Source organism: Mus musculus, chromosome 12 (genome assembly GCF_000001635.26).
Source record: "Mus musculus strain C57BL/6J chromosome 12, GRCm38.p6 C57BL/6J".
Taxonomy (NCBI): Eukaryota; Metazoa; Chordata; class Mammalia; order Rodentia; family Muridae; genus Mus; species Mus musculus.
Window position 1 is genome coordinate 33,148,518 of NC_000078.6, and position 20,047 is coordinate 33,168,564.

The 20,047-nt window shown below is 47.1% G+C and overlaps 1 protein-coding gene across 9 annotated transcripts in view; it reads left to right on the forward strand.

Moving 5' to 3' along the window:
- Atxn7l1 (ataxin 7-like 1) overlaps window positions 1-20,047 on the forward strand; it is a 229,441-nt gene that overhangs the window by 1,550 nt on the left and 207,844 nt on the right. The window lies entirely within an intron of this gene.

Below are 20,047 nucleotides of genomic sequence, written 5' to 3' on the forward strand. Positions count from 1 at the left end.
GCATGTTAGTGTTAGCTTGTGTGGCAGAGTCTTCACAGGCTTTGGAATATAATGTGAATTGTTCTGTTGGGTACAGAGTGACTAAGGCTTGTCAGAAATTGAGCACGCCCAGGTGACTACTGCTTCACTGTTAACTTCCTTCTTCGAAGTATAAATACAACTTGGGGGGGGGGTCTTTCAGTGTGGGGGAGGCTGTGGAAGGCAGAAGTTTACTGCACTCCGCTGGAGTCCACATTGGTCTCTGCCATTCTCCTTGGAGCACCATTGGCCAATGGTGGTGGTGGGGTTTGAAATCCCTGAGTGAGGAGGCATGGGGCTCCCTTCACAAGCATTCCAGCCTCCCTTGTATGTAAATTCACAAGTTTTAATGAACCCCACATGGTCGGTCATTCCGGCAGCTTCTCCACTCTCACTGAAAACCGTTGCACATGGCAAGCCTTGGCTGCAAGTAGCATTTTGTTACTTGTTGCTGGTCACGGTCACAGACTGTAGGCAGTGACCAGGGTTAGGGGTTATCAATATGTGCAGATCTTTGGCCTGCACTCTGACCCCTCCCCCCACAAATCTGTGCTTCCCAGCATGAAAATATGATACCTGAAAGGGGACACATTGAACAGACAATGACCCCAGATCTGGCATGTGAGTGAAGCCATTATGTCAGGCCTGGGCACACCATACACCTTTGGTTGTTGTAAATCAGTGATCCTTGTTTGCAAGCCTGCCATTGGTCACTCTGGCCTCTGGCTTCAAATGGAGCCACACTGGAGGACCTACTTTGTGCTTAAAGAAAGGATGGGTTCGTTTGAATTGTGATGCACTATCTGGAGTCTTGTATGGAGAACTGGCCGAAATTGGTGGTGGGAAGGAGTCATGGAGGGGCCAGAGGAATTGATGGGGGTTGTCAAAAAAGTTCAGACGTAACTTGACAGTAGGAGCATTTTCTCATCCGCGGCGAGTGGAGAAAAGCCATTCGAGTCTGCAGCCTAGTCCACTGGTGAAAGGGGGTGTTGCCCGCAGAGGTGGATGAGACCTGCTTGGAAAGTTGGGACTTGCGGACTCACACCAAGAATTGCCGATTTTCAGTGCCACACTATTTCCTGACCGTCCAGTAAGACGAATCGCTTGTGTTTCAGGAAAGAACGTGGACATTAAAACATTTACATCTTAACTCAAGGGCTGTTCTCCGGCACTGTGTTTCTGCTAATTAAGTACTTTGGGAACAAAACATTATTCTAAAGATGTTTGCCTCTAAATATCTTAGCGTGATCTTGATGCGTGTGTTTAGGATCCTCGGGGGACTGGCGTCAAGCGGGCTTCTTACAAGTGGCAGCTTATTGGTGCTAAATGTTCATGTGTGTTGGCAATGGAAAGGGATCCCCAGTGGTCGCCTCTCTTCCCAGGAAACTCTTGAGGTCTTGAACCTTTTAGAGAGCTAAGCTCTCAGACCACCAGCACTGTATGCTAAAGTTGACTCAAGGCTGTGGCGTGCACAGGATTGGCACGTGGCAGGCCAGGGTGATGAGTTAGGACCATAACCCACAAAATTTATCTTCCTGCTGCCCCATCTATGTCAGACTGCTCTTGTTCTCAGGTTCTCTTTGCTGCACGAGCAAGGGAGAATGAAATGCTCTCCTTCTCTCAGAAATCATAGTCTTGCTTCTTCTCTCCTCTGTCCTGTGAGGGTACAAGGATTTGCTTCGAATTGAATGCGTTTGCAGGAGGGACACCCTGTCGCTGTTCAGTGTCCCAAGCAGTTGGCTTATATAGCCAGGCATGGACTTAATCTCTTTGTTGTGGGCCTCGTGGAGTGGCCTTGGGTGACAATGAGGAATGAGAAGTTCCTGAGGTCTTCCTAGTGTAGGAACGCAGCTTTTCTTACAGAGAACATGTGTGTAGCAAGTGCATGCCCTTTGGTAAGAACTTAAGAGTTGGGCCGAGGCTCTGTGTCACAGTGTGGTCACATTGGGCCCCCTTGTTGGAGTAATCAAGTGGGAGGCCTTAGGGTGGGCAGATACTTGTGAAGGATGATTGCAGGACCCAGCGTAGCCCCTGTGGGACTCTGTGCATCTGTGTTTATGAACATACATGCCTGGCCATGGTGCTGTTGGCTAGAAGCAGGTCTTGAGGAGAAATATGGTAATAAAAGAATAAAAGTTTAGGGTTGCAATTGAGAAATGGCAGGACATACTGTTGCAGTGCCAAGTATATAACATAAAACCTACCATTGTAAGCTTTCCTGAGCACATAACCCAGTGGTATTAAGTATATTTACAGTGTCTTACAACTGTCACTAATCTTCATTTCCCGGCCTGTTTACCGTCTCAGCAGACGTAATCATATGTGCGATGATTTCCCATGTCCCCCAGCCCCTTGGTCCTGGCATCTTCCATTCCCTTTCTGCCTCTGGGAAGGTTCCTGTTCGAGATTCTTCAGGGAACCTGACTCCTCCCACGACGATATTTGCCCTTCGTGGGTTGAGCTTGTTTCTCTTAGCAGAGTGTTCACAGGGTTCATCCATGTTACATCGTGTATCAGTTCAGGCCTTTTCAAGGTAGAGTCATGCTCCTTTTGGCATCTACTACTCATCCATTGGGTGTGTGGGCCGTTTCTACCTTTTGACTATTGTGAATAGTGCTTTTCTGAGCATCAATGTGGTACAATCATTTTTCAGACGGGAAGTGAGGCTGGAAATATGAAATTGGAGTCATTTTGCCTCCCGAGCTATCTCGCCACTGCTGGGGCAGATACTGCAGGCACTGGCAGACTTTTTGAGTAATCTGGTAGTTGACATCTCCTCCTGCATCCCTTCCTTTGCTTTGTCGCCTATGCTGAGGAGGTCCTGTTAGCTGGATGCTCTGAAGTTTCCGTGAAGAACCTTCCCATCAGCCTTCCTATCCCCTCTAAAATTATACTTACAGAGGATTCAGCAAAGGCATTTGAATTGCAAACTGTTGCTAGTTCCCTTTTGGCCTGGGCTTGTGAGGGCTGCCTTAGGGTAGCTTCACTGAAAGACGAACTAGGGAGAACTGGGAGCCAACCTGGCACTCAGGCCCTGGGGAGAAAAAGGCTCACTTCTCTGGGTTGATCCTATAGACGTAAAGCAAGGGTTTGGGACTAACTGCCCTCCGTAGTCACTTTGAAACCTCTGTACTCAGGCTTTCCTAGTGAATGTCTCAACATTTAAAATACCGCCATGCCGAACAATCTGCCTCTAAAGAAACTTAAAAACAAAATGAAACAAAAACTCATCGCATTTAAAACAAACAAAACACCTTAAATGATTTCAGAAATATTGAGAATAACAGGGTATATTTTCTCAGTTTTTAAAAAAGTTTAGCTCAATATAAACAAAACAAACAAACAAATGAAAACAAACCAACAAAAAAATCCAACTGGACTGTGTAATCTGCTTACTAGAAACAGTTTGTGAATAGTTTGGGGTCTTCAGGACCTGAGTCCAGACCACAGGAGCTTAGTCCCAGAGCCCACAGATGTGAGGGGCTGCATCCAGACCTTAGCAGACAAGAGGGAAAGAATCTCAGTCCAGACCTCACAGATGTGAGAGACCCAGTCCAGATCGCAGCAGAGGAGAGGGGTCTCAGTACAGACTCCAGAGAAGTATAGGCCTGAGCCGAATGTCTACCACAAATGTGTGACCCCCAGGAAGAACACTATGGCCTCAGTTTGGTCTGAAAAGCCATAGCTTTCCTCAGAGGAGGCTCTAAGGAGCCCTGCTGGCACACTCATCATGAGAACTGTGCTAACTGATAGAAAATTCTAAGGAAGGCCATTTTTCTATGCTAAAGCTGTATATCACACTATTTTACCCAGCCAGGTAGGTGTGGCCTGAAGACGTTTCCCAAGCCAAAGTCTCACTCAGTTGGGGAAGATGTTTTCATTACTAAGGGTCTCAACCAAACTCTAAACAAAACAAAACTAACTTGTAGACAAAGAATGGCATCCACGTGTCTCAGAAGGGCCCTTAACTATGAAACAGATTATCAGGGCCGCTAGGAAGCAAGACAGAGAGCTCAGTGTATCGTAAGAGCTGACTGCATGCCCTCTTTGATTCCTTTTTATTATTACAGATATTACCATCATTTATTACTGAAACTAGTTCTGTAAAACTAGGTATTAGTTTAATTACCATGAATTTTTAAGTCATCTGTGGTTAAAAAAAAGTCATATTGTATAAAGAACTTCAATTTTAGAGCAAAGTGCATTATAATTTTATAAGGCTTAATGATTAAAAACAATTTCTTTGGACATAGAGTATTCATACATTAGTTAAGAAGCGGGTTTTGTCAAAGGCAAGAGAAAAATACTTAGGCTTCTGAGCATGAAGAGGTTTTCTTTTTCTTTTTCTTGTTTTTCTTTTTCCTTTCCCTTTCTGATGGCTTCGGAGGTCTACAAAAATACTTTTCAAATGATAAGTTGTTTCATTTTATCACGGAGAAAAATAAGTTCTCCAGGGACGTTTTCTGGGCCTTCTGGACTTGGGCAGTAGGCTGTAGTTCCCAGCATTTCATTTGGTGGAGGTAAATGTGAAATGCATCCAGTCTCAGAGAGCACCGGAACAGAGAAAGCTTGCTGTGGAAGGCCCAAGTGCTCTGGAGAGCCAGGAACGTGGAGTGGGCTCTGCCTGGGCTCAGAGTTTAGGGCTGAGAAGAACCGACCAGCTTAGGGAGGAAAATGGCAGCTGGCCTGGGAAGATGATGTATTCTTATGATCCAAGGGAGGGAAGCCAGAGACAAGCCATAGAGATTTATGGGAAACTACCCGAAGCTTCTTTATCTCTACACTGGCAACTCTGTTATCTATGCTAATGGGAGACGGGAAGGCCTCAGTCTGCAGATTACACAGATAACCCTTATTTTCACTGTTAATTCTAACTTCACTCTCTGCTGTACCTGCCCTTCCCTCCTCTGCTGGAAGTAGCAAGATGCGTTCCTGTTGGCCTTTTGTTGGCCTCTCCGTTGCCTTGGGCTTAGAAGGGAAAGCGGGAGAGCAGCTCAGGTGCTTAAGGTTAAAGGAGAAAAGAAGTGATGTGTTGGATAAAAAGGTTTCCCAGCCGACCTGCAGAGGGTGGCTGAGCTGAGGATGGGCGGTTGGAGCCAGCCACTCCACTTGGGGAAATAGGAAGTTTTTGGAATGAGAGTCTCTCTATACTAACAAGGATTTCCCTGTACCCAGATCCTGGGTAGAAAGCCAGAAGAAATGTGGCTTCCCTTCCTTCCAGAACAGGAAGTTAGACAGAATCCGCAGGCTTGGAAACTGGATATAATCATTCCTTAAAGGCACGAGTTGGATCAGGCCTTCATCTCTAAAGGAATAATGAGTTGTTGTTGTTTATTCTTTAGCTTTGAAGGCGTAGGCCTTAAATTCATCTAAAAACTGCTTCAAAATAATCTCCAAGTTATAAAAGTCAAGAGTCTTATATATACTTTACTGGAATGGTTCTTGCTCACCCATTTGTTTTGGTATCTTTCCAGAGATAGCCTGGGTGCATTGAAGTAGATATGTATGTGTACTTTCTTATCTCCTCAGACTGGGAGACCATGCTCCCCACTCTGGTCTAGCATCTTGCTATTTCTCTGTCTTGGAGGACCGAGTGTCTGTTAGTATAAGGGTGTTAAGTACAGTGTAAGGTATTGGTCTCCTGTGGTACCTGTGTATAGGAAGGTGCTGGACCTTTTCAGCTTCCTTCAGACACTGGAATCGACCCCTTGTTGTGCCTGCTCTGGGCAGACACTGGGACACAGTAGTGACAGACACGATGTCTCTTCCCCAAGAGCTCTTCCTTTCTGGCTACAACTACAGACCTCACAAAAAGCCACAATAATTGGGACATGTGTCCTGACAGAGAAAGCTGGATCGCTGTTGGAGAACACGAGAGGAGGGTCAGATTTAGGTTAGGCCCTCTCAGAAGAAATTTTACTTTGGCTAAAACCCAAAGGATGAATGGAAGTTCTCACTGTGTGTAGCTGGGTAAGGTGGAGTTGGAGGGAAAAGTCTATGTGAAGGCTCAAAGGGCATGTGACTATGGAATGTTCTAGAAATTAAATGGTTTTATTGCTAGAGTGAAGCCAGCAGAACAGAGAGGAACGCCAGTTTTCCCACCAGCAACACTGCTGACATTTTAAGCCAGGTACCTCTTTGGGACAGAGACGGTCTTGTGCATTATAAGATGTACAGCAGTGGCCTTTGACCTTTGGCTTCTAGTAGTGGCCCTTCACACCTCTAAACAGAGACAACATGAATGTCTCTACATGTTCCCCAGGGAGGCATCGTCACCTGGTAGGGAGTCAAGTGACGCTGGAGGGATAAGAACACAGGAAACTACTGAGAAATGAATGCAGAGATATTTTGCTACTATTCCCAGTTTTTGGGCCTACAGCCCAAATATGAGTCAACCTTACCAAGTGCCCAACAGGTCAAATGGACTGTGGCTCTTGGCAGTGCTGTAGCTAAGTTGAAGGGTCTAAGAGAGAGGGCTTGGTGGCTCCATCTCTAGTTAGCAGTGAGAACAGTGGGGTGCAGGTCCTGTTCTGACTGGCCCAGCCCTGCCTCGCTAAGGCAAGAGGAGGATTCTGATAATGATGGCATTTATTATTCAGTGGCCCCTGATGTCAGAAGCACCCTGGTGGAGCATTCAGATTTCAGTTTATATTGAAAGTCAGGCTGGAAGTACAACTGGCGCTCTCTGCAGTTTGATTACCCGTGGGATCTGCCTGAAATGGGGATGAGCAAGAGAACAGAGCAGCTGGCTTCAGGATCTCCACGCTAAGGACTGGGAAGCGTGGAGGGCAAGGCCAGGCCTGGCTCTTGAAGGCTTCTGACATATATGTCCCGTGCTTCACAGCATCATCTAAGACTGTACGGCCATGTTGACCGCTTTCCATCACTGGCTGGCAACAGCCTGGTGTCTCTGCTTGCACAGTTGATGGGAGAAAGTTAGGCAGGTTAGTTTTTCCATGCTTCTCTGTGGATTATGGTCCTGTCCTCTGGGTTGGCCTTCATTTGTGGCTTCATCCGTGACATCCTTCTGAATGGACATCCAGTGGCAGCAACCAACCGTAAGACCTGGTCCTAATCAAATCCTTTTTATCTGATGACCCCTGATCCCCCCTCTAAGCAGTCTAGTGTTCCCATCTGGGCAAAGTTATCCTTCAGGAAGTCAAACGTGGCTGTCATAGAAGCTATGTGTTGGCCCATGGCTTGGACCTCTGCTGAATATCATAGACATTGAATGGTAAGAGCAGACTTCTGTGTGTCTCTTCTAACTCAGTCTAGTGTCCTGCCATGACAGGCTCCCGGCTCTGTACTATGGCAAGGCTCAGACTGGCTACCTCTGCCAATGGACCTCACTTTGAACCCTGTTATACTGGCACTGATAGTGAGGACTTGGGCTGGCCCTTCCAGCAAGTGGGCCGACACTGAGGCTAGGATCCTATGAAGCTGAGTGTTTAGCTTGACTTACTCAGTTCCTGCAAAGAGAACCGGAATTCCCCAGGGGATAGAGCATTTGTTCTCATGTAGACAATCTATCCTTCTGGTTTTTTGGTTTGTTTATTTATTTGTTGTTTCCCCCACAATTCCATCTTCCAATTTTAAGGGGTGCTGTACTTAACGTAAAGAAGGAAACGAAATGCTTGCCAGGGCAGAACAAACTGGTACCGGGTCACTCTAATCGGAAAGGTACAAGCAAGTCGAGGACAGACTCTTGGAACACACAAGTGGCTATACTGATTCTGTACTTCTGCAGAGCAGATTCTGCGCTTGTGGACATTGATGGTTAATGACACCCTCAGCAGGGAGCAGTGTGACCTGCCCCACTACCCCAGTAGGTCATAGAGTCCTGGACAAGGCAAACGGGTGACAGCGTTTGTAGTGGTAGATGGTAGGTGGGTGGGACGCCTTCCCTTACCAAGGTGGTGTTCAACTCTTTAAAATAGTATATTGACCAAGATTGGAAATTCAGCTCAGCGGTAGAGCATCTGCTAGCATGCACAAGGCCCAGGTTTCACTTCCCTGTTCCCCACCCCAACCCCCTCCCGGCCTCCAAATGTGCTGGCCTCAAAAGGATGGATCCTGCCAGTGTTCATGTCTGTGAGGTTCCTGGAGGAGTAATGTTTGTGTAGACAGAATAGACTGGTACATCATGGTGGCTGAGGCTGGAAATGTAAAGTTTGGACTCCGTGGGCCCAAAGGTCCAGGTCTAGGGGCTAAAATGGTTAGAGGTGGTGTGGTGAAGGTTGTGTGGAAGTATGAATGTATTTAAAGCCACCAAACTGTGTACTTAAAAATAGCTACAGTGGTTAATGCTATGCTGTGTATATTTCACTACACACAGAGAGTTCATTGGCATGGCAGCCTTGGGAGTTTCATGCAGCATTATTTAAATTTTGACTCAGCCATTTCCCAGCTGTGTGTTAATTTCAGATTTAATTTCCTCATTTTCAGAACGGAATAATAGTTCCTCTCAGAGTTGCTGTAAAAATAAATGAGATACTATCTGGCATCCTATAGGTACTCAGAAATGTGAGCTGTGGTTACGGTCATATTATTTTTACCACATACTCAGGTCCTCTTCTTTGTCTTATCTGAGCTGCCATTTCCAGGGAACAGATTGTATCAAGATTGTTTCAGGAATGGGTCAGGACACTGAATGTGTACCAGACACCAGGCCAGATGTGTGTGTTGTCATTGGGTCCTCCTGATCACCCTGTGAGTCAAATCCTGTTCATAGCTGAATTTTAGAGAGTGGGGGAGGGGGTGTTGAGGCTCAGAGGTGTTGAGTTATTTACCCAGGTGGTTCAGCTGAGAGATGGAGGAGCTGGGATTCGAACACTGAGTCTGGCTGATTCCAGAATCTCTACTTTAATTAGGGTTGTGATGTCTCTCATTCTTGGAACAGTGTGGGACTGAGGCAAGGCGGAAGGCATCTATATACTTAAGGTACACTAAGAGGTGCTCATGTGAGCTTCTGCAGGCGTAGAGCAAGGACCTTCTTAAGTGTTGCATCTGGACACCTGGTTTGCCGCATCTAGCCCAGCCCTGTCAGGGGAGTGTGTCCTTTCGGCAGAATGGTGCAGAGAGACTAGCTGTCTGTCCCCCTTGCATCTGTAAGACCCACGGCTTCCCATCAGGCTTCTCATCAGCCATGGGCTTTCTCATCCCAAGGCCCCAGCTTTGGGCCTGTGTGGTCAGGGCACTGGCCCCAGGGAGGCACAGGAGCTGATGCAAACTGTTCCTTTTTAGAAGAAGGTGTTAGCAAGGATGGTTGCCAAGCAACTCCAGGGCCATCTATCTACAGCAATGATGTCCCCCCCTCCGCACCCCCCTCTTTGAACATCTTCTAGGCTGCTGTTCAGTTTGCTCTTGGCGTTGGGATTGTTAGTATTTTCATGAAGGGTGCGCTCCTTTGGATGACGGAGTGCAGATAGCTTTTCAATACCTGCCACATTCAGGGTGTCCTTTTGATGGTGATATGCCTGCTAAGTGGGTGTGAAAGTCCTTTGCCTCCTGCAGCCACAGCATGCCCTAGCTGTTGCTGGCTCTGAGGGGTAGTGATGAAGAAGGTTTTTTGGACTGGAGTGGCCGAGAAAGACCCAGAATGCACCTCCCACATGAGCACATGGTGAGGTAGCCATGTTCAGCTCCCGTCAGTCTGGATTTCAGCTGCTGTTCACTAGCAAGGCCACTTGAACAGTGTATATGTGATGCTCTCACTGGCCCCGGAGATGCTGCTCCTTGCTTCTCCCCACCCCCACCTCATTTGAGACCAGAGAATGGCTAGCATGTGATGTTTCTTCAGTACTGTTGCCATCGCTGCAGTCCCCTCCTCTGTGTGGGATCTTAGGCACCCTGGCCTGCTGACTGATGGTTTGATTGCTTTTTAGTTTTTATTTCCCTGGTAAACGTCAGGGCTCCTTTCGTAGTGTCACGCCCAGACTAGGAGGAAGGAAGTGAGTCACTGGAAAGTGTCACTGGTTACCTTGGGGTAAAGAAATCCCTACCTATGAACAAGAGCCCCTGTTAACCTTGTCCCCGTCCTCCATCCCATCCCCCGAAGTCTCTCATGTCCTGTTCTGTTCTTCCTTACCATCCGCTGCAGAAGACCAGCAAGACCCAAACAGGACACGTGTGCAGGTGAAGGCTCCCACGTCCCGTGGCTGACACAAAAGGCTTAAGTGGCAGAGACAGGCCCAGAATATACAAATCAGGTCTGAACAGATTAAGGGTCTCCCTGGTCAGTCTCCAAATGGAGTAACTGGGAACGTCTATCAATCAGATGTGTCTAACCTTTGGCCTAGGATCCGAGCGCATCCCAGGCTAGCCACGACTACAGCTCAACACATTTGCAGGTGGCAGTGTCACGACACAGTGTCAAAAGGTTGAATATTCCTGCCTTAGACAGAAGAGATCCTGAGGGCTGTGGGAAGGCCGTGCTTTATCGTATGTGTGCTTTTATATCATGTGTGCCTCTTATTTGGGAGTGGTTCTGGCTTCTACTTCCCTGGTTTCCATCCTGGGCTAGCCTGTTCTCCATACCCCAGACTGATATACTAACTTAGTATTCAGTATTTCTGTCTCCCCCTTCTCTGCATACCACCTCAAAATTAATCTCCCCCAAATTAATATTTATCAGGTGTTCAATAAATGAATATTTTCCATTACTTCCCAGAAACTGCAGTTCTCCAGGTCCTGCACTCAGGCCCCACCTAGTCCAGCAGGTAGAGTGCGCCTCAGAGGAGTCTCGGGCAGCCATACTTGTTCCTCCTCTGTCTCTGCTTCCCTAGTCTCCTCCCTTGTGCTCATAGCCACCTTTTGTTTCAGGACCAGCTTTAGCCTGGAAATCTCTTCCCTGCATCTCGCATGGCAGGCTGTATGGCCTCTAGGTTCCCCGGGACACTGTGCTGCAGGCCGAATTCACAATGCATTGGGCCCTCAACTGTTTAATTCCTCCCACCGTTCCATGAGTGCCAGAAGTCAAACTTAGCTCATCAGGCGTGCATGACAAATGCCTTCCCCATGGGATCATCCTGTAGTGCCAGGAAGTTCCTCTTTTAGCATTCAGAGGTAACCCCCAGCCTGCATCTTCCCATTCAATGTCAACATTAAGGTTGCTCACACAGAAAAAGATGGTATGCCACCAGAGTCACCTGTGCACACACCATGTAGACGAAAACAGTGGCCTGTATTGTGCCTTGTTTCATTGTAAATGTATATATAAAATTTATAATTTACATATATATGAACACATACATTATACACACACATATATACATCATATACATATATATCACATACATATATATGTAACGTTTTAAAATGAGTTGCAGGCCTAATGGCATTTCACCTGTTTGTTACTCTGTCACATCCTGACTTGTTTTCTTGAGCTAACACATCCGAGTTTTCAGAGCTTCATCTTATAAAACCGTGCTATGCATTGCAGAGATGGGTTTCCTTCTGCAGTGAGCACCACACCTGTGTGGGGACTGCTCTGGCACTCGGTGAAATCCCCGTTCCACAGCAGGGAGTTTCTCAGGACCCCCTTAGCATCCATCAGTGGTGGCTGCCAGGATTCATCATTTCTTCACGGGGAGAAGGATGACCGCTTACAGATTCCATGCCTCTGACCTACTTTTTCCAGCCAGCATTCGTCAGTGAAGAAGGCACCATTCTTTTAGATTCCACTTAAAAGCTGGAGTGGGGGCTTTCCCTTTAATTACTAACTTTCAGACATTGGGTTTGAACACCACGATTCTTAAGCTGGCAAGACTGAGGATTGGTGTGCTGGCATTTCAAGATGTGTGTGTTGTGAAAATACAGTCATCGCGGAAGTTCAGAGACAGGGGACGCTCCAGGAAGAATGGTGCTAGGGGTTAGTAGAGCCCGAGTTTTAAAACATTATGAAGCATTACCCCACACACTCAGGGGACCCTCTGCTTTAATTTGAGGAAGGAAGAAGATAATTACACTTGCAATAAGCTGGTTCTTACCTTCCGATTGGAGAATTTAGGCTGGCTTAGGTGAGCCACTGAGGCAAATTGCAGACTCGGGTGAATGGGACTCCTGTGTGTTAGGAAGCCAGGGTGCTTCCTGTAACCCTGACTCATCAGGAAACCGCTGAGCACCCAGGAAGTGGGTGACACGGGGCTGGGTCCTTTGTGGGGTACGAGGGGGAAGCCTCGGCCACTACCCTCAGGAACTCACCATGCAGCTCACTGGGGTCCCTGACACTGCACAGAGGATGGAGTGGGGTTCAAGATTCCCAGTGATAAGAAGAGGAAAAGACTTCAGTTTATGGTCAGCAAGACCTTTAAGGGCAGGGCTGCTTGGCTGTGGCTCTGCGTGGAACACAGTAAAGGGTATGTTGTAGAAGCCAAGTTCTTGTAGGTAGGTAGGAAGGAAAGAAGGAAGGAAGGGAGGGAGGAAGGGAGGACACTTTAGATAGAAACAGCAGAAATGGCTAGGATGTGGAGAGTCCGTGTTCCAGGGAAGAGTTACGAAGGCCTTTGGAGAGCTGTGAGTTCCCCAGGAAGCTGCTGTTGGGAAAAAGAAGGCATGGTGAAATTCATCAGGACCAAAGGGAAACCACAGCTTCATCCATGGGATGGACCACTGCAGGCTTGCATGGGCACTGCACAGAAGCACATCCCTTGGTTCAGAAATTATTATATACATCTTGCCTTTTCTATTTGGGGTCCTAGGGGCAGATCTCCCTCCCCTCCCCTCCCCTTCCCTCCCCTCCCCTCCCCTCCCCTCCCCTCCCCTCCCCTCCCCTCCCCTCCCCTCCCCTCTCCTCCCCTCCCCTCTCTCTTATTTATATATATATATATATATACACACACACATGCACACACTTAAAGAGTTTTACAATTACCCGACTGCTACCAGTGTTATTATAAGGAACCTATTCTAAAATATTGCTAATTACAAATTTTACTGATAAAATGATGCAGAGTATACAATTTATGAATAATAAAATATCTTAAAGTTTTATCCCATCCAGTGGTTTGTTTCTGAATTCTCATCCCTGCATGTCAAGCTCTCAGTGTAGAATCCAAGCTGAGGTTAGTTACTGTCCTCTTAACAAGTGCACAGTACACGTACAGTGTGAACAACTTGGACAGTAGTCAGCAACACAGCCCACTGGCACTATCTTACCTGAAACCTGTTTTTATACATGGAAGTTATCGTACATCTTTGGATATAGGTAGTTGTTGGGCTGCTTGCTTAGCATGCAGAGATCCCTAGGTTAAGTCGCCAGCAAAGAATAAAAAAACCAGGCATGGTGGCACATACCTGAAATTCTAGCACTTGGGAGGCAGAGAGGCAGAGAGGCAGAGGCAGAGGAGGATCATAAGTTCAAGGCTAGCCTGGGCTACGTATTAAGTTTGAGGCCAGCCTGGGCAGCTATATGAGGCTGTGTCAAGAAGGGGAGGGGTTACTGCAGTAGAGCCCTGCTTGTTCATTTAGGTATCGTCTGGGATTGCTTTCTTGCTGCTATGGCTGAGTGAGGTAGAAAAGACAAGAATCTTATGGCCCCAAAGCTTAAAAAATATAAATAACACTCCCTGTTTCTAGAAAGTTACTAATCCCTGCCCAACACATTTGTAGCAGTGCAGTACACCCAGATAATTAAGTTATACATTGTGATTTTTTAAATATATCAAATTGTAAGCTTATATCATATAACCTTTAATTACTTAATGTAGCACTGCAGTGCACAGAGATTCTAAGCCAAAACAAATGAAGCCGTCACTATTAGGCAGCTGACAGTACCAGATTGGAGGGGCAGCCACAATAAAAAAGATTTTCATTACTTCAAATTGTGGTCTCATTGTCCATAGAAATCAGAAGAAAGCAATTTTGAGGTTAGTTTTCATATGATTCTTTTTCCCTCTTAGGGTCTGGGGTTTGTTTTGTTTTTCTTTTTTCTTTTTCAAAGGAGTTTCCCCCAGAACTAATTTAAAAGCTCAATACAGCAGGCTTTTCTTACCAAATTTTGTGAGCATCTGTCTCGAGCCTGTTTAGCCCCTGACAGACGCCCAGCCTCTCTCAGAATTCCCACAGATGTTCTGCATCCAGAGAAAGGCCCACTTCCCGGTGCTGGCCCAGAGCTGGAGAAGAGGTGGGCCCACCAGTTGCGTTTCGCTGGGGTTTTCCTTGCCGCCATTTCCTGCCGGTTGCCTCTGAATGGATTACAGATGGTCAGAAAAAGACTTCTTGGCACGGGAAGAGAGGACCAGTCTCCAGTGCTTTGTGGGAGAGGATTTATAACAGGATGGCAGTTTATGCCCACTGAGAATGGGCCTGGCTGCCGCAGGCCTGTGGGAGAATCTGGCTGCCTGTGGGCAGTGGGCCGCAGGAGGACAGCCATGGTGATCCGTCAGTGTCGCTCTAACTCAGTGTACCCAGGCTTCTTCAGCTCGGAAGAAGATAAGCCTGCGGACGGCATCCTGAGGGAAGGTTTTGGTGTAGACAGTCCGCTGTTTTTTTCTTTGTTTGTTTTTCCCAAGGAGAGGTGCAGATAGTGTTGCAATTTTTCCTTGTCTTACTTTCTCCTTCCTTTGCCACAGTGTAATCGAATGCACTTACCTCCTAAACTTAAAGACATACGCAGCAAAACATCCAGTTAATATTTTCACCATTTTAAAGCATATGGTTCAGCGACACCAAATGCGTATACAGAGTTGTATGATCCTCATCTCCATCCATCCAATTCGAGAACTCTGCACAGTCCGAAACAGAAACTCTGTCCATTAACTAACAACACCCCCTGCCTCCCTCCTCCCAGAACTGATTTTTGTGTCTGAGTTGGCTTGTTCCAGGCCCCTCGTAGAAAGAGAATCAGTCATTTGGCATGTATTCTCATGACAAGCTTGTTTCACCGAGGTTGAGGAGAATGTTGGAACTTTCTTCCTTTTTATTTTTTTATAAGATTTATTTATTATTGTACATAAGTACACTGTCTTCAGACGCACCAGAAGAGGGTGTCAGATCACATTACGGGTGTTGTGAGCCACCATGTGGTTGCTGGGATTTGAACTCAGGACCTTCAGAAGAGCAGTCAGTGCTCTTACCCTATGAGCCATCTTGCCAGCTTCCCCCTTTTATTTTTTTTAATAACGTATTTTTACTTTATGTGCATGCGAATTGGTGTTTGAAGGTGTCAGATTCCCTGGATCTGGGGTTGCAGACAGTATGAGCTGCCATGTGGTTGCTGGGAATTGAACTCAGGACCTCTGGAAGAGCAGCCAGTGCTCTTAACACTGAGCTATCTCTTGAGCCCACTTTCTTCCTTCTATTGTGGATGCCAACAAGTGCTTGCTGACAGGAGCCTGACATAGCTGTCTCCTGAGAGGCTCCAACAGTGCTTGACAAATTCAGAGGTGGATGCTCTCAGCCAGTCATTGGACTGGACATAGGATCCCCAATGAAGGAGCTAGAGAAAGGACCCAAGGAGTTGAAGTGGTTTACAGCCCCATAGGAGGAACAACAATATGAACTAATCAGTACCCCCAAAGCTCCCAGGGTCTAAACCACCAACCAGAGTACACGTGGAGGGATCCATGGCTCCAGCTGCATATGTAGCAGAGGATGGCCTTGTTGGACATCAATGGGAGGGGAGGCTCTTGGTTCTGAGACGGCTCGATGCCGCAGTGTAGGGGAATTCCAGGACAGGGAAGAGGGAGTGAGTAGGTTGGTGAGCAGGTGGAGGGGGGATGGGGTAGGGGTTTTTTGGAGGGGAAACCAGGAAAGGGGATAACATTTGAAATGTAAATGAAGAAAATATCAGATAAAAGAAAAAAAGAAAAAATAAGGTTGAATACAGTTCCGTTGTGCATGCATACTACATTTGTCTTACAGAAATTTGAGTTTGCTTTCCATTTCTTTAGGCCATTGTGCATGATGCTGCTCCATGCCCATGTTAGAGGCATGAGGAAAACTGGTTGGTGAGGGATCACCTTCGGCTTTGTCAGGCAGCACAGTGTTCAGGAACCCCCTTCCTCCATCTGAAGCTGACAGAGATGGAGTGTAGACCCATGGAACGGCTGTACACAGGCAGGCCGGCTCTGGGTGCAGGTAAAGCTGACATTCCACTTGCCAGTCTGTGCAGCCTCTGGGTGACCCACCAGAAGGGCTGCCACCTTCTAATGCACAGAGAGGGGTTTTACTGTCCTTTAGAGTACAGATAGTGCTGAGATCTGCAAAGGCCAATGTGTGTGTGTGTGTGTGTGTGTGTGTGTGTGTGTGTGTGTGTGTGTGTAAAGTTATAGCTTGTATACAAACATGACAAGGAAGGAGAGCCACATGGAGATTGACAAGCAAGGGCATATATTACTGACATGACTAACAGTCAGAGTGCTTGTTTGTCTTACATTTTTATTTTGCCTCTGTCTCTCTCTCTGTGTGTGTGTGTGTGTGTGTGTGTGTGTGTGTGTGTGTGTGTGTGTGCGCGCGCGCGCCCACAGCTACAACTCACATGTTGATGTCAGAGGATAACTTGCCATGTGGAACCCAGGGATTGAACTCAAGCTGCCAAGTTTGGCCGCAAGCACCCTTCCCTGGTGAGCCATCTTGCCAACCCTCATCAGGTTGTTCTTGTTTTTATAGTTTTAATTATCAGACAGACAGATAGATGAACCAGCAAAGACACAGAGACAGACAGATGATTCACCGTGCTGCATGGGGAGTCCCCTTTAAATTTAATCCACCGGGCTCCATGGACCGCCAGGCCAGCAGCTTAGCAGTAAAGAAGGCCGAGCACAGACTGTGGGTCAGATCTTTGTTAACAGGGTGTCTGAGCCCCACTGCTGCCTGCTCCCTGGGTGACTTTAGGCAAGCTTCTTAGCCTGTGTGCAGTGGGCTGCGTCGGCTGACACACCGTTGAGGGTCGGGAAACGGCAGCTTCTGCTATCTAGGTGAGGGGCAGTCCTGAGAAGTTCAGGCGGTTGTGAACGTTCACTGCTGGGTTGGACTTAAATTGAGGGATGAGCAAAAAGTGGGGTTGAATTTGAGAAACAGGGAGAAGCTGGGGGAAACTGAGTTTGAAAATGGCTAAGTTAGAGATGGGAACAGAAAGGCTTAGGAACTGAAAGGAGGATTGTAGTGCTGGGGAGTGGCCTTTGCGGCCTTTATGGCCTTTTCTCCCTTTGGCATCGATGGTCATACTTTCTGGGCTGGTCTTTACCTTGGCCCTAGTTCACCCTATATAACATCTCTGGTGAGGACATCCGTATGGCTGGGGAGCCAGGAGAAGAGGGGTGTATGAGAGGGCCTCCTGCAGGAAATGCATTTCAAAGATCCAAGCAGTTAGGTTTGGAGGTCTCTCTGTGCACAAAGGACATTGGTATTTGACAGTAGTGGCCAGTGCATGCTGTGTGTGGCTGTGTGCATTCTTTACAAGGCACAGGGATTGGTTCAGGGGAGAGCCCCAAAGGCTCTCAGAGCCTTAGTCTTCTCATCTGTAAAGTGGAGTCACCATTGGCGTCTCACAGTGTTGCTGGGAAGGGGAAGCAGATGTACTGGTGTGCGGTGATTAACTCCACACAGGCTTGCGGTGCATGCTGGGTAAGCTGTTCCTTCCATTGCCATTGAATCTCCCACTAGGAGGGAAGACTGGAGGATGCTGTTCAGAAGGAGGCCTCCTCATCACACTGCACGTGGGCACAAAGTGCCTAAGAATGGGGCAGGTTTTCCGGAGACAATCTAGAAGTGGCCTGAACTGGAAGCTCAGTGTGCAAGCATGGCTGAGCTTTCTCAGCATTGGTTCTGAGTCTAGGGAACGGGTTCTTTTGTATCTTTACATTTCTCTACTCCTGAAGCCCTAGTCATTATAATATGAGGAAAAAAAATGCTTCCAATTAGTCCTTGCCAGGAGTCAGCTCAGTTTTTGCAGTGTTACAATGTGTGTGAGATGGGAGAGCATTCAGCTTAGAAATGATTTAATATAGTAAGGTCAGGCACTGGAGTGGACAGTAAAGTTGGCATTAATTTTTAAGATAAAGCACACAGTTGTAAGAAACACTGAAAGCCCGTGGTACAGTGCAGGATGTGAAGGTGGGTGAACTTGGGTCTCCACTGTGGACCTGCCTCTCCCTCTGTTTAAAGAGTGAACAGGGAGGGAGGAGTGACTGCCCTTGACTTCTCTGTGAATCCCGACAGAAAACAGGAGAGAAGGAAGTGGCCCAGACGTCCTGTTGTCACCCAGGGCCAGCATATCCTTAGGGGACCCTGATGACCTGAAAGGCCACCGGCGAATCCTTGGGGAACTGTGTTCATTTTGCCTAGGAGGCAGGAGGCAGCTAGAAACCGGCCAGCCATGGCTACTCTTTGCAAAGGGTGGGGAACCAGAGGCTCCGCCCAGTGATCGGCTGCTTCACGTGATTGGCTCTTTCAGCAGACCTGAGCATCTATCTCCCAGCCTGGTGTTTGAGTGGACCTGAGGGGACAATTAGTTGGTCTTCCTTCCTCTAGAAGATGGTTGGCTCATCTCTCATCTGTCAGGAGGGATCTGACAGAGCTCCCTGCTTTCTGCCCATGCACACTCTCTGTGCCATCTGCCCATTGTCGTGCAGAGATACTCTGGCAGGTGTGGTTGTGTCAGGGAGCATGCTGTTCCCAGTGACCAGCCTTTTGCCACCTTTTGGAAAGGAACTGTCCTCTATCCTCATTCATCCAAGCTCATTGATCTGTCCAGTTCCTTCCAGAGGCCTCTGGTGGCCGCTTGTCCTCAGTGAAGGAGGGCCTGGGTGGAGGAGACTGCCTCTAGGGTTGTAAGATTGGTTGGGCCTGCTGCTATGGTCAGTTGTCATTTGTTGGAGCTGTGTTTCTGGGAATGGAAGAAAGGAAGGCAGTCATGTGGTGGGCGTTCTTCACACGAGTGTTAACCTTACACACATTCTCTTGTGAGTTGTCTTTTCATAGCTGTAGGTTAGTTGTGAGTTGGTTGGTATATTCATTCTTTGATGGTTTTACAAATGCTCTGTAGGCTAATTTACCATACCCAATCAGATTCCACTCTTGATTCTTAAAAAAAAAAAACCTGTTAACTCTCCGACAAACTTATAGTTAGTTACCCAGTCTTGACTAGAGGACCCAAGTAGCTAAGAAAATAGAACCTCTGATTCCTGAGCCAGTGTTAGGCATCAGTGGACGCTAGCAAAGACTCCTGTGTTAATAATTATGCTGTCAAGACAGTGCCAGTAATAAAAGCTGCCGTTTACTGAACAGCTATTTTCTCCCAGGTACCTCACATACGTCAGCCTTTTGATCTTTCCACTGTGAACAGCTGCATAGGCAGGAGCAGACAAATACTAATTTGCTAAGATTTTGCAGCTACTCCGCAGCTCAGAGGAGATGGAACTTGGGTCTTTCCATTTTGCCAGCCCATACACTTTCTCCTATTCTCAGGGTTAAAAGTACCTATACAAGTCTGGTCTTCCTCAGTACTCCACATCTAACCCTGTGGTCAGCACTACATACATCACCCTGTCTCTGCTTTTAGCTCTCTCGGCTGCTGCTTTCTGCTTGTTTCTCATCTGGACCTGTTCTCTAGACATTGTAACTTGCCAGTTTTTCAGGGGTACTAGGCATCTTGTTGGATCATTCCGCTACAAAGAGACAGGAAATAATCATGACCACTGCCCTTTGCTTCTCAGATGTGAGAATCAGAAAGGGAAACTCAGACATGTAATCAGCTGTCTGTAACCTGTCCAGACAGGCGAGGAGCATGAGATAAGTGGTCCTCAAAGGTGCCCTTGCAAGGAACACTTGCAACAAGCCTCCCTCTCTATGACACTGGGTTAATCTTAGGACTCCATTTTATGTGTGTATGCATTTTAAGATTAGCTTTATTGAGAAATAATTTATTCACCATAAAATTGGCCCCTTTAAAATATTAAATTGTGTGTGTGTTGTCATAAGCACCAAAATATGCAACGAATACTATCATCTAAGTCTACAGCATTTTTATTTTTATTACCTCCAAGGAAATAGGATATTACTACCAGAATCTTACCAGTATCCCACTAGG